The 10479-nt window shown below is 37.9% G+C and overlaps 1 protein-coding gene across 2 annotated transcripts in view; it reads right to left on the bottom strand.

Moving 5' to 3' along the window:
- LOC106872611 (protein dachsous) overlaps nucleotides 1–10479 on the bottom strand; it is a 685945-nt gene that overhangs the window by 649980 nt on the left and 25486 nt on the right. The window contains exon 1 of one of the 2 annotated variants that reach the window (XM_089355783.1): nucleotides 4963–5627. The exons of the other annotated variant lie outside the window; for it this stretch is intronic. The gene's annotated coding sequence lies outside the window, so the exon portion shown is untranslated. Of the gene's footprint in view, nucleotides 1–4962; nucleotides 5628–10479 lie in introns of those variants that run through there. 2 annotated transcript variants of the gene reach the window in all.

Below are 10479 nucleotides of genomic sequence, written 5' to 3'. Positions count from 1 at the left end.
TTGGTCACAATAAGCGGCTTCATCTGTCATATATAGCTAAGACATATATGACTGATGACCATTCCACGTTTATAGGAAAACAAACTACACTATTTAATGCAGCGATTCTCACCCTTTTTCTTTTATCGACGGACACCTTGGATTCCTATCTTACACGGGTGGGGCCTCATAGTCATTCTATGACATTTTTATGATTAAATATTAATTAGGAACTGTATAAAAACATGAAATGTTTGGTGTATGGAAGAAGTATAATCAATCTATTGGAGATAAATTTTAGCAACAAAATCTTCTATGGTCCCCCGAGGGGCAGACGAACTTTCGTTGAGAACCCCAGATTTAAAGTGTCATTTCCATTTGAGCAAGATTTTAAGTTGCTATTCTATCAGGTTGAGAGACTGTGCCGAGGGTCCCTCATCGAGTTCGAACATCCTTGATGGCTTTTTCGGTTCTTGCAATCGATAATCAATCATTTCTGCATATCACATCCCATCAGGCTACAAACATACACATACAAATGTTCTTTTCTATTCTAGACACAAGGCCTGATATTTTGGGGGAGGGGCTAGTCGATTAGATCGATCCCAGTACACATCTGGTACTTAATTTATCGAAAGGCAAAGTCGACTTCAGCGGAATTTGAACTCAGAACATAAAGACAGAAGAAATACTGCAAAGTATTTCGCCCGGCGCGCTAACGTCTCTGCCAGCTCGCCATTTGTATACACATACAAGTGTTGATGAACCTTTATTGATTTTTATTAGAAAAAAAAAAAGAAAGAAAGAAAGAAAAAGAGACGCTGCTATCGAAGGCCCAGGCATGTTTGTGTCGGTTAAGAAACTCGCTTCGCAACCACCTGGTTTCAAGATCAATCCCTTGCGCTTGGCACCTTGGGTAAGTATCTTCTACTACAGCCCCGTCCCGTCCAATACTGAGCGAGTGAACTTTTTTGGTTGACGGAAACTATGTGGAAGCCCATCGTGTACATTATATAAATGTGTGTGGTTGTGTGTGTGTGTGTTCGTATGCGTGTGTGTACGTGTGTCAATCCCACCGCTTGTTGGTTTGTTTACGTCCCTGTAACTTAGCGATTCACCAAAACAGGCAGATGAAATAAGTACGCTTTAAATAAAGAAAGGTAATACTGGGTCTATTCGTTCGACGAAGCCTATTTAAAGCAGTACTCCAGCATGGCTGCAGTCCAATGACTGAAACAAGTAATAAATAGTAATGAACACCTCAGAGATTACAAAAACAAAGAAATGAGCAATCTTTCGGTATTAATAGGCGACGTCATTCACCCTCTTACTCACCTTAGCCTCTTAAAATCTATGTCACGAGGGCACGGTGCGTGAGTGAATGACGTCGTCTACTGATACCGAAAAATTGCCGAAGCTCCAAAAGAATCAAATAGCAAATACCTGGGAATCAAACCTGGTTTAAAGCCGGATCTGATCCGAAAACACCGGAAGTTAGTTTCGATTAATAGCGAACGTTAAGAGAAGACACGATTTTCTTGCCTTCAGCAACGGCACAATAAAATGAATAACTTGTTTGTACATCGCTGCCAGTTACCGAAGCCTTGTGAAAAAGGCATTGATCGAAGCCTTTCTCTGAAGCAAGACATGAAATATTTAATGACCTTAAAAGTAAAACTAAAACGTCGTGAAACTACGACTCGAAACCGGCACTCGATGGGCCTGGGCAAGACTCGATATGACGTTGTGTTCAGTTTTATTAAGAAATGATAAGTTGAGAGATTATGTAATGAATACGCAACACTATAACATTGATAGAAAGAAAGTACTAGATCGCTATGAAAAGATCAATAGAGGTCTATACACATGCATACACACACACACACTCGCATAGATCTAGTTAAATGCACACACATATATAGATTACAAAGAGACATACAAAAGGATAGATAGATGGATAGGAAGACAGAAAGAGAGAGAATGAAGAGGTAAGCTATTCAAATAAATATATATAAGATAAAGAAAGGTGTATAGATGTATAAACATGCGCGAATACGTGAATGTTCATGCATGCATTTAAACATATCTAAGATATGATTATACACACAGATATGATTATACACACATTACTATTTATTATGCGTACATACATACGTATACAAATATACGCATACACACTTCTCCATATGTACATACATATACATATAACCATACGGATACACACACACACACACACACACACACACACACAAAACTCATACATAGCCCGATACAGTATAACTATTGATATATATATCGAAAGACTCACACATATATATATATACATTCATATACATGCATAACTATATTGTACGTATATGCAGCTATATATAGATGTATATAGATGTATATATATATATATATATAAATGTATATACACATGTATACATATAGGATACACACGCGCTTAAACAGACATATATATATTTATGCATATATACATATGTACGAACATGTATTTACTATAATACGTGCACACACACGCATATATTATATATGTATGTATGTGTGTACACAAATACATATATATACTTACGCGTCTGTATATGTATATTATATATATACGCACACACACTCATACATAGTTTACATATACGCATTTAATACATATAAACATATATGCATATACAAACTTTCACATATATATGCAATATATAAGGACACATACAATAGCTACAATATATATATATATGTATATTGTAGGTATACACACATATATGTATATATAAATATATATATAACATTCATATACAAGTGTATAGCTACATATATATGCATGCAATACATATACACACATATATATGCATAGATATATATATTACATATATACAAATACATGCATGTGTGTGCGTAGATATATGCGTAACTATATATTTTAATTCGTATATATGTATATATTTACGTGTGTGTATGTGTGTGTGTGTGTGTGTATACATACGTACGTACATAGGTATGTATGTATGATGTATGTATGTACACACACACTCGCACACAGAAAGAGATGGAGAAAAAACAGTTTTTTCTTCCGTTCCTTCAATCAATAGCTATTAAGATAACTAGATTAAATTGATGTATGTATATTATTATATTGATGTTTTGAAAACCGTTTAAACATAACGTATCAAATGAAACAAAACGAATATACACGAGATGAAAATATCAATTGACGTAAAAGATGTGTTTTAAGTTTATCAAAAAGTTATCAAGTTTACTGCACACTTTTCGCTGAACGTTGGAGCATGCAATGCATATCGGTGTGTGTGTGTGTGTGTGTGTGTTGCAGTTTGTTCGCTGGTTAGCTTCGCTATGCTTGTGTTGGATAGATAGATATTAAATAGATAGATAGGCAGATAGATAAATAGACAGACAGATAGATAGATAGGATAGACCAACAGATAAATAGAAAAATATATAGCTAGCCAGCTAGCTAGCTAGATAGATAAATAGACAGACAGATAGATAGATAGGGTAGACCAACAGATAAATAGAAAAATATATAGCTAGCTAGATAGATAGATAGATAGCTTGATAATGTAGACATGTATGTGTGTGTGTGTTTAAGTTATCATAAAAACACTTTTACATTAAACTGAAGTATTATTCAATACATTTGGTAGAGTACAGAATTATTTTATAACATGAATGGTACTGACAGTAACTTCGAAGTTTTCGGCCAGTCCAATGACGACTTAGTTGGCCGAAACTTCGAAGCCAGTGTCACTACTGTTCATGTTAAAGAAATGTGTATGCGCGTGTGTGTGTAATGCACGAAACTCCCAAACCTCGAGTCAGCCTGTTACTTCTGCTAAAATATTAATAAAAATATACATATATCCATATTTTGAGTTCTATTTGCCCTGTCTGCGTCACTATAACTCTCTCCCTCTCTAAAGATATCTATATATATATATATCTATATATATATATATATATATATATATATATACATATATACACACACATTTATAAACATAATTAAGGGATCAGCAAACATTTGCTTCACCACATACCGAAGTTCAGAAATAGCAGCTAAAAAAGCTGAGACTCCAACAGATAGCATTACTTGAGTCTCAGCTTTTTTAGCTGCTATTTCTGAACTTCGGTATGTGGTGAAGCAAATGTTTGCTGATCCCTTAATTATGTTTATAAATGTATAAGAACGTTTAAATAAGTTCTCCACCGATAATGGTGTTTACATACCGAAGGGCTTGGTAAAAATTATTAATTGTTGATTTATTAATAAATTAATAAATTGATAAACCTTTACCCTTTTAATTGTAATAATTATATATATATATATATATACACACATACACACACACACACCCAGATTGTTGCATTGAAGGAGAAAGTTCTCTATAAATTCTCAATAAAAGTAGAGGTATGTGTGTGTGTGAAATTCTTCTTTTCTTTGATTTTTCCTGTTCGATAACTTGGGAAACGCACACACACACACAGACATATGTATCCGCAAATACATTCTATACGTGTAATTACATATATCTGTATGTGTGTATATATGTGTATATGTATCTAGGTATGTATATATAATTTTTTTCTTTTATGTCGAGTTATATTATGAAAAAAATCACTTATTAAAATTAATTCTTACTCAAATCTTTTTAGTACTGTACACGTTTATTCAACTTTTACAAGGGAAAAAAAGTTGACAGTAACTTCGAAGCCAGTGTCAACTTTTTCCTTGTAAAAGTTCCGCATACACACACATTTCGGATACAGGAAAAGAATTTATGCTGACTGAAACGAAGAGAGACACAGCTAGACAGACAGACAGATAGATACATAGATAGATAGACAGAGAAATAGTGATAGATCGATAGATAGATAGATAGATAAATAGATAGACAGACAAACACAAATGTTCACTTGGATAAGTTCACTTGTATGCGTGTGTTTGTGTGCAGACGTATGAAAATGGTTTACCTCTTTTAGAACGTATTAAAATTCCGTAACTCGAATAATCGTAACATCCAACAACACTGACTTTGTCAACTTCATCATTGTAATCATCTTCATCACCATCGTCATCATAATCCTAGTGATGACAAAACACACAATACTTTCTTTATAAGCTACTTAATGTAATCAACATAATAACAGAGTCGTGGACGCCGGTTCCATCCAACATGTTACTTCGGCTGGCGATATTATTTATAAATCTCCACTGATAAGCGAAGATATTGTTGCTTAGATATTATTATGTTTTGTTTCCGTGTTTTTCTTTTAACAGCAGACTAGAAGGAAGTTGTGGCTTTTATGCATTAACAGTTACTTTTCTTTCATAAATTTTCATTTCTTTCTTTCAATTCTTCCGAATATTGTGTTAGTTGTATATATATATATATATATATATATATATATATATATATATATATAGCGTGATAGATAAATAGATAGAAAGATATATGGAATTATGTATATATATGAGCGAGTGTACAAGTTTGTGTGTGTATTTACTGTTGTTCAATCACCACACACTGTTGTTACCGATTCCACAGAGTCTGCTGTCTGTTCAGTTGTTTTCTGCGCTCTTTCTTTCTTCTCTTCTCTTTTTCTCTCTCTCTTTCTCTCCTTCACTCATTCACTCTCTAGCTTTCCCCCCCTCGCACTTACTCTCCCTCTCTCACACACACTCTGTCACTCTTTCTCTCCCGTCCTTCCCCTCTTACTCAATCTCTTCACGTTCTTTCCGTCTCTTTCAAAAGAGTTCTTCAACTCTACCCGGTCTTGGGACAACTGGATTGGCTGATGAAAAAAAAACCAACCATCCCATCAAAAGTGTGTGTGTGTGTGTGTGTGTATGCATGTGTGCATGCGTCAGACAAAGTTGTATAAATGATGACGGTGGTGGTGACGGTGGGAGCGGAAAGACTATGAATGGCGGTGGGGTGGGGGTGATGATGATGTTAGCAGTGATGGGGAGTGGGGAGAAACTATTGTTACGATGGAGGCGGTGAGTGGGTTAACCAAATATATTTATTAAATAGAAGTGGGGGGTGGAGACGGTAAAATGAAAGAAAGGAAAGAAAGAAATGGTATAAGTTAGTCATAGCGAGGGAGGGTGACAAGTGGCGGAATGGCGTAGTGGGGGTGGTGAGAGAAGAGAGGAGACAGAGTAGACATTTGAAAAATAGAGGGGGAGACTTATTTGAGAGGGTGACAAAGAGGGAGGAGAGAGGGAGGTGACAGAGAGAAGCTGTGAAGACTAAACACGCACACACACATTCAGATAGATAGGTAGGTAGAGAGAGAGAGAGAGAAAGAGAGACAGACATGTAAATGTATAGAAAAAGATGCAGGTAGATTAGAAAGAGATGTTGAGATAGGAAGAAAGAGAGAGATAAAAGCGAAGATAAGCATGTGTACATATACATACACAAAGAGAAAGTGAGAGAGAGAGAGAGAGAGCGAGACACACACACACACACACACACATACAGAAAGAGAGAGAGAAAGGGAGAAAGTGATGCAGACAGACAGATAAGATAGATAGATAGATAGATAGATAGATATTCCAGTCGATAAAATCGACTTCTAGTAGTACTTAGCTGGTACTTAGAATATCGACTCCTTCCCACCCAAAGGGTTACAATATGAAAGAGCTCCCCCGGGCAGGATTTGAACGTGGAAATCATTAGAATACAACCAATTTCTTCCTTCCTATCATTGCTGCCATTTTATTAAGACGAGGGAAATAAAAAAAAAATGTAATGCCTCGGGTAATCACTGGTACTTGTTTTATCGATTCTGACTTGTTTTGAACTCGGAACATAAAGAGCCGTAACTATATACCGCAAGGCCTTTCTTTTTTATTTTTTTTTTTTTTGTTTGTTTTAACTGATGCTCGACCAATTTTCAGAATGTGTCATCCCTTAATCGATTTTTAACTTACGAAGAAGACCGTACGAATGGGAAATAATAAGGTCGTCAATTCAATCAGACGACAAAACTCTCCAATTTTTGATGAGTACTCAGTGTTTATTGTTCAGCGACTTTACCAGAATAATGAAAGGTAAACGTCGTTCTTTACTTATTTCTGAGTACAAATCCGTGGCGGAATTTGAACACAGAATTAAAAAATAATTATAATCCTTTCTATCTACCTAAGGCACAGAGCTTTAAATATTTGGGGAGGGGGCTAGTCGCGGCCCCGAAAGGATGAAAGGCAAAGTCGACCTCGGCGGAATTTGAACTCAGAATGTAATGGCGGACGAAAAAGCTACAAAGCATTTTTGTTCGGCGCGCTAACAATTCTACCAGCTTGCTGCAATAATAATTCTTTCTGCTAAAGGCACAAGGCCTGAAATATTGGGGGAGAGGACTAATCGATTATATCGCACCCCCCCCCCCCCAGTGCTTCGCTGGTACTTACTTTATCGACCTCAAAAGGATGAAAGGCAAAGCCGACGAAATACTGCTAAGCATTTTGATATTTTAGCTGACTGTCCGAAATCCGAGGCGGAATTTGAACCCAGAATCAAGAGAGAATAAGAAACAAAATAACTATGTATCACATCATACCACGATGTAGAGTCTCAAACCATAATTCGTTCGTATAACGGCGTTTGTTAGCAACACCTCGCATTATTAACGAGGAAGTTTCTAATTGATCATTCGTCCCGCTAGAAATAACAGCCAAATCTTCCTCAACTCATATCCTAACAGCCTCACAGGGAGTACATTTTCCTATCACCTCTCATAACATTGTTTCATATCTTCGTATCAGTTTCAAACTACACTTCATATTAAGGCGTTCATCCGTCTTTGTATCTGCTGAAAACAATAGCCATATCTCCTTCGAGTTATACCCGACTGGCTTAACAGTGTTTTGGTTGGAACGTCTTTGACCACAGGCCTACTCGTTCAGGACTCATTTCGGATTACACAGCAACAACCAATAACTTTACTACGCAGAGATAACATGGGCAACAATCGCAAATATCGTGGATTATGCTGCCGAAAACGGTACCAACTGGCCGCGATTCCTCGTGAGAGTTGTATAAATGTCCTTCCATCTCCGGCCAAAGTTCGACAGAAGAACTAGAGTGACATCCTAATTGTTATCATTGTGATCATGCGTTACTTCGTATGGTTAATCCACAGTGTGGAAGCACTTCGTGCCACACTGTATAACTTCATGTCGCTTCGTATCACTGTGGAGGCGCAATGGCCCAGTGGTTAGGGCAGCGGACTCGCGGTCATAGGATCGCGGTTTCGATTCCCAGGCCGGACGTTGTGAGTGTTTATTGAGCGAAAACACCTAAAAGCTCCACGAGGCTTCGGCAGGGGATGGTGGCGAACCCTGCTGTACTCTTTCACCACAACTTTCTCTCACTCTTTCTTCCTGTTTCTGTTGTGCCTGTAATTCAAAGGGTCAGCCTTGTCACACTGTGTCATGCTGAATATCTCTGAGAACTACGTTAAGGGTACACGTGTCTGTGGAGTGCTCAGCCACTTGCACGTTAATTTCACGAGCAGGCTGTTCCGTTGATCGGATCAAGTGGAACCCTCGACGTCGTAAGCGACGGAGTGCCAACAACAACTCTTCGTATCACCAAGCTCTTCGTATCAATGCGTAAGGCGACACAGATCTTCATATCCTTTCGCATCGACAATATGTCGTTTCGTATTGTGACGTCCATTATCATATGGCCATATTCCTCTGATCGCTAAAAGTCACAATGGGGTGGTAATGGTAAGGGCTGTGTCATAGGAAGGAGAGATCAATCGGAAGTTGTCGCTTATCGATTTATCACTCCTCAAAGAAAAATCGCTGATGGATTCGATAAAACAAGGTTGTGAAATCCAGTTACAAATTGGATCAATCAGTCAATCAATCAATCATTAGACATTCGATATCGATCTATCTTGCATTGGATATCGCCCAATGGATGATCGTCTGCATATGTTTATCATTCTGTCCATCGAGTAATCTTATCAATCAATCAATCAATCAATCTATCTATCCATCTAAATGTGTGTGTGAGAGAGAGAGAGAGAGAGAGAGAGAGAGAGAGAGAGAGAGAGAGAGAGAGAGAGAGTGTGTGTGTGTGTGTGTGTGTGTGTGTGTGTGTATTTACGAATATTGGAACATAAATGGATCCTCACCCGTTTCGTTGCTGAGTGCTCAGATATTCGTTCAATAAATCTACCAGCTCTTCTCATGAAAGAGACTGAGTATTATTCCAATTAGAAAGTGTACCTTAAACATAATTCTCAAGTAGAACCAGCGTGGCACAGCTTATGACAAAACTGGACTTTTGTATTACAGACGCAACAAATCTGACGGGCTTCCGCATAGTTTCCGTGTATCCATCTTAACGCACAAGGCTCAGGTTGACTGGAAGCCATGGGCGAGGAGGGGGAAAACAGATACACTGCAGATACCGAGACACGAGATCGAATTCAGGGCCTTCGCTCGCAGCAAATCAAATTTAACTTCTTAATCATTCGGTTACGCTGTAACAAAGTCTTCTCACTGGGTTACGTAACTCGAGGCAATGAGAAAAAAAAAGTAAAACAAGATACATCCACGAAGCCGTTAACTAGGGCCCGAACCTAGCACCTGCATGACTAAAAAGCCAACTAACTTCCTAAACCATTCGGCCATGCGGTATCACTTGATTACTTTTCAGGACTGCTCGCTTCTACCGCTTTTTTTTTCTTTCTTTCATTTGTTTCAGTCATTTGACTGCGGCCATGCTGGAGCACCGCCTTTCGTCGAACAAAACGACCCCAGGACTTATTCTTTGTAAGCCTAGTCTCTTTTGCCGAAACGCTAAGTTACGGGGACGTAAACACACCCGCATCGATTATCAAGCGATGGTGAGGGCACACACACACTCATTTCGGTCGGCCGAAGACATTTGCCCAAGGTGTCACACAGTGGGACTGAACCCGGAACCATGTGGTTGGTAAGCAAGCTAACTTACCACACAGCCGCTCCTGCGCCTCTTTTTTTCTTTCTTTTCTGAGAAATTTTTCAACTTTTATTTCTTAACTGCAAAAAAAAAACCTTTACCAACTAACATCAAGAAACATCACTTCAGTTTAATAAAAACGGATTTACAGCCTTTCCTCAATCTCAATCTCTCTCTCTCTCTCTCTCTCTCTCTCTCTCACACACACACACATATACACACAGTATTTTTTTTTTAAATATTTATTACCGAAGTTTTCATTTTTGGAGAGGTTTATTTCCTAGCACACACTGCTGCTTTGCAAGAATTTTTTGCTAGCTTTCGGAAATTCATCTGGGCAATCCTGAGTTGTGTATCCAGGCAGCATATATAGAATCACACACAGATATACGAACGTATAAACACACACACACATGTCCGATGAAGGCGAGCAGGCGGATACTTCGAAGTCACAGTCACTCGCCTTCTTGTTAAAGTTTAATATAAACATGTACAGTACCAAAACAGTTTCTAGTAATTC

Source organism: Octopus bimaculoides, chromosome 7 (genome assembly GCF_046866305.1).
Source record: "Octopus bimaculoides isolate indiv1 chromosome 7, ASM4686630v1, whole genome shotgun sequence".
NCBI classification, from domain to species: domain Eukaryota; kingdom Metazoa; phylum Mollusca; class Cephalopoda; order Octopoda; family Octopodidae; genus Octopus; species Octopus bimaculoides.
The sequence above is the reverse complement of the archived record's forward strand: the minus strand, read 5'-3'. Positions and strand labels throughout refer to the sequence as shown.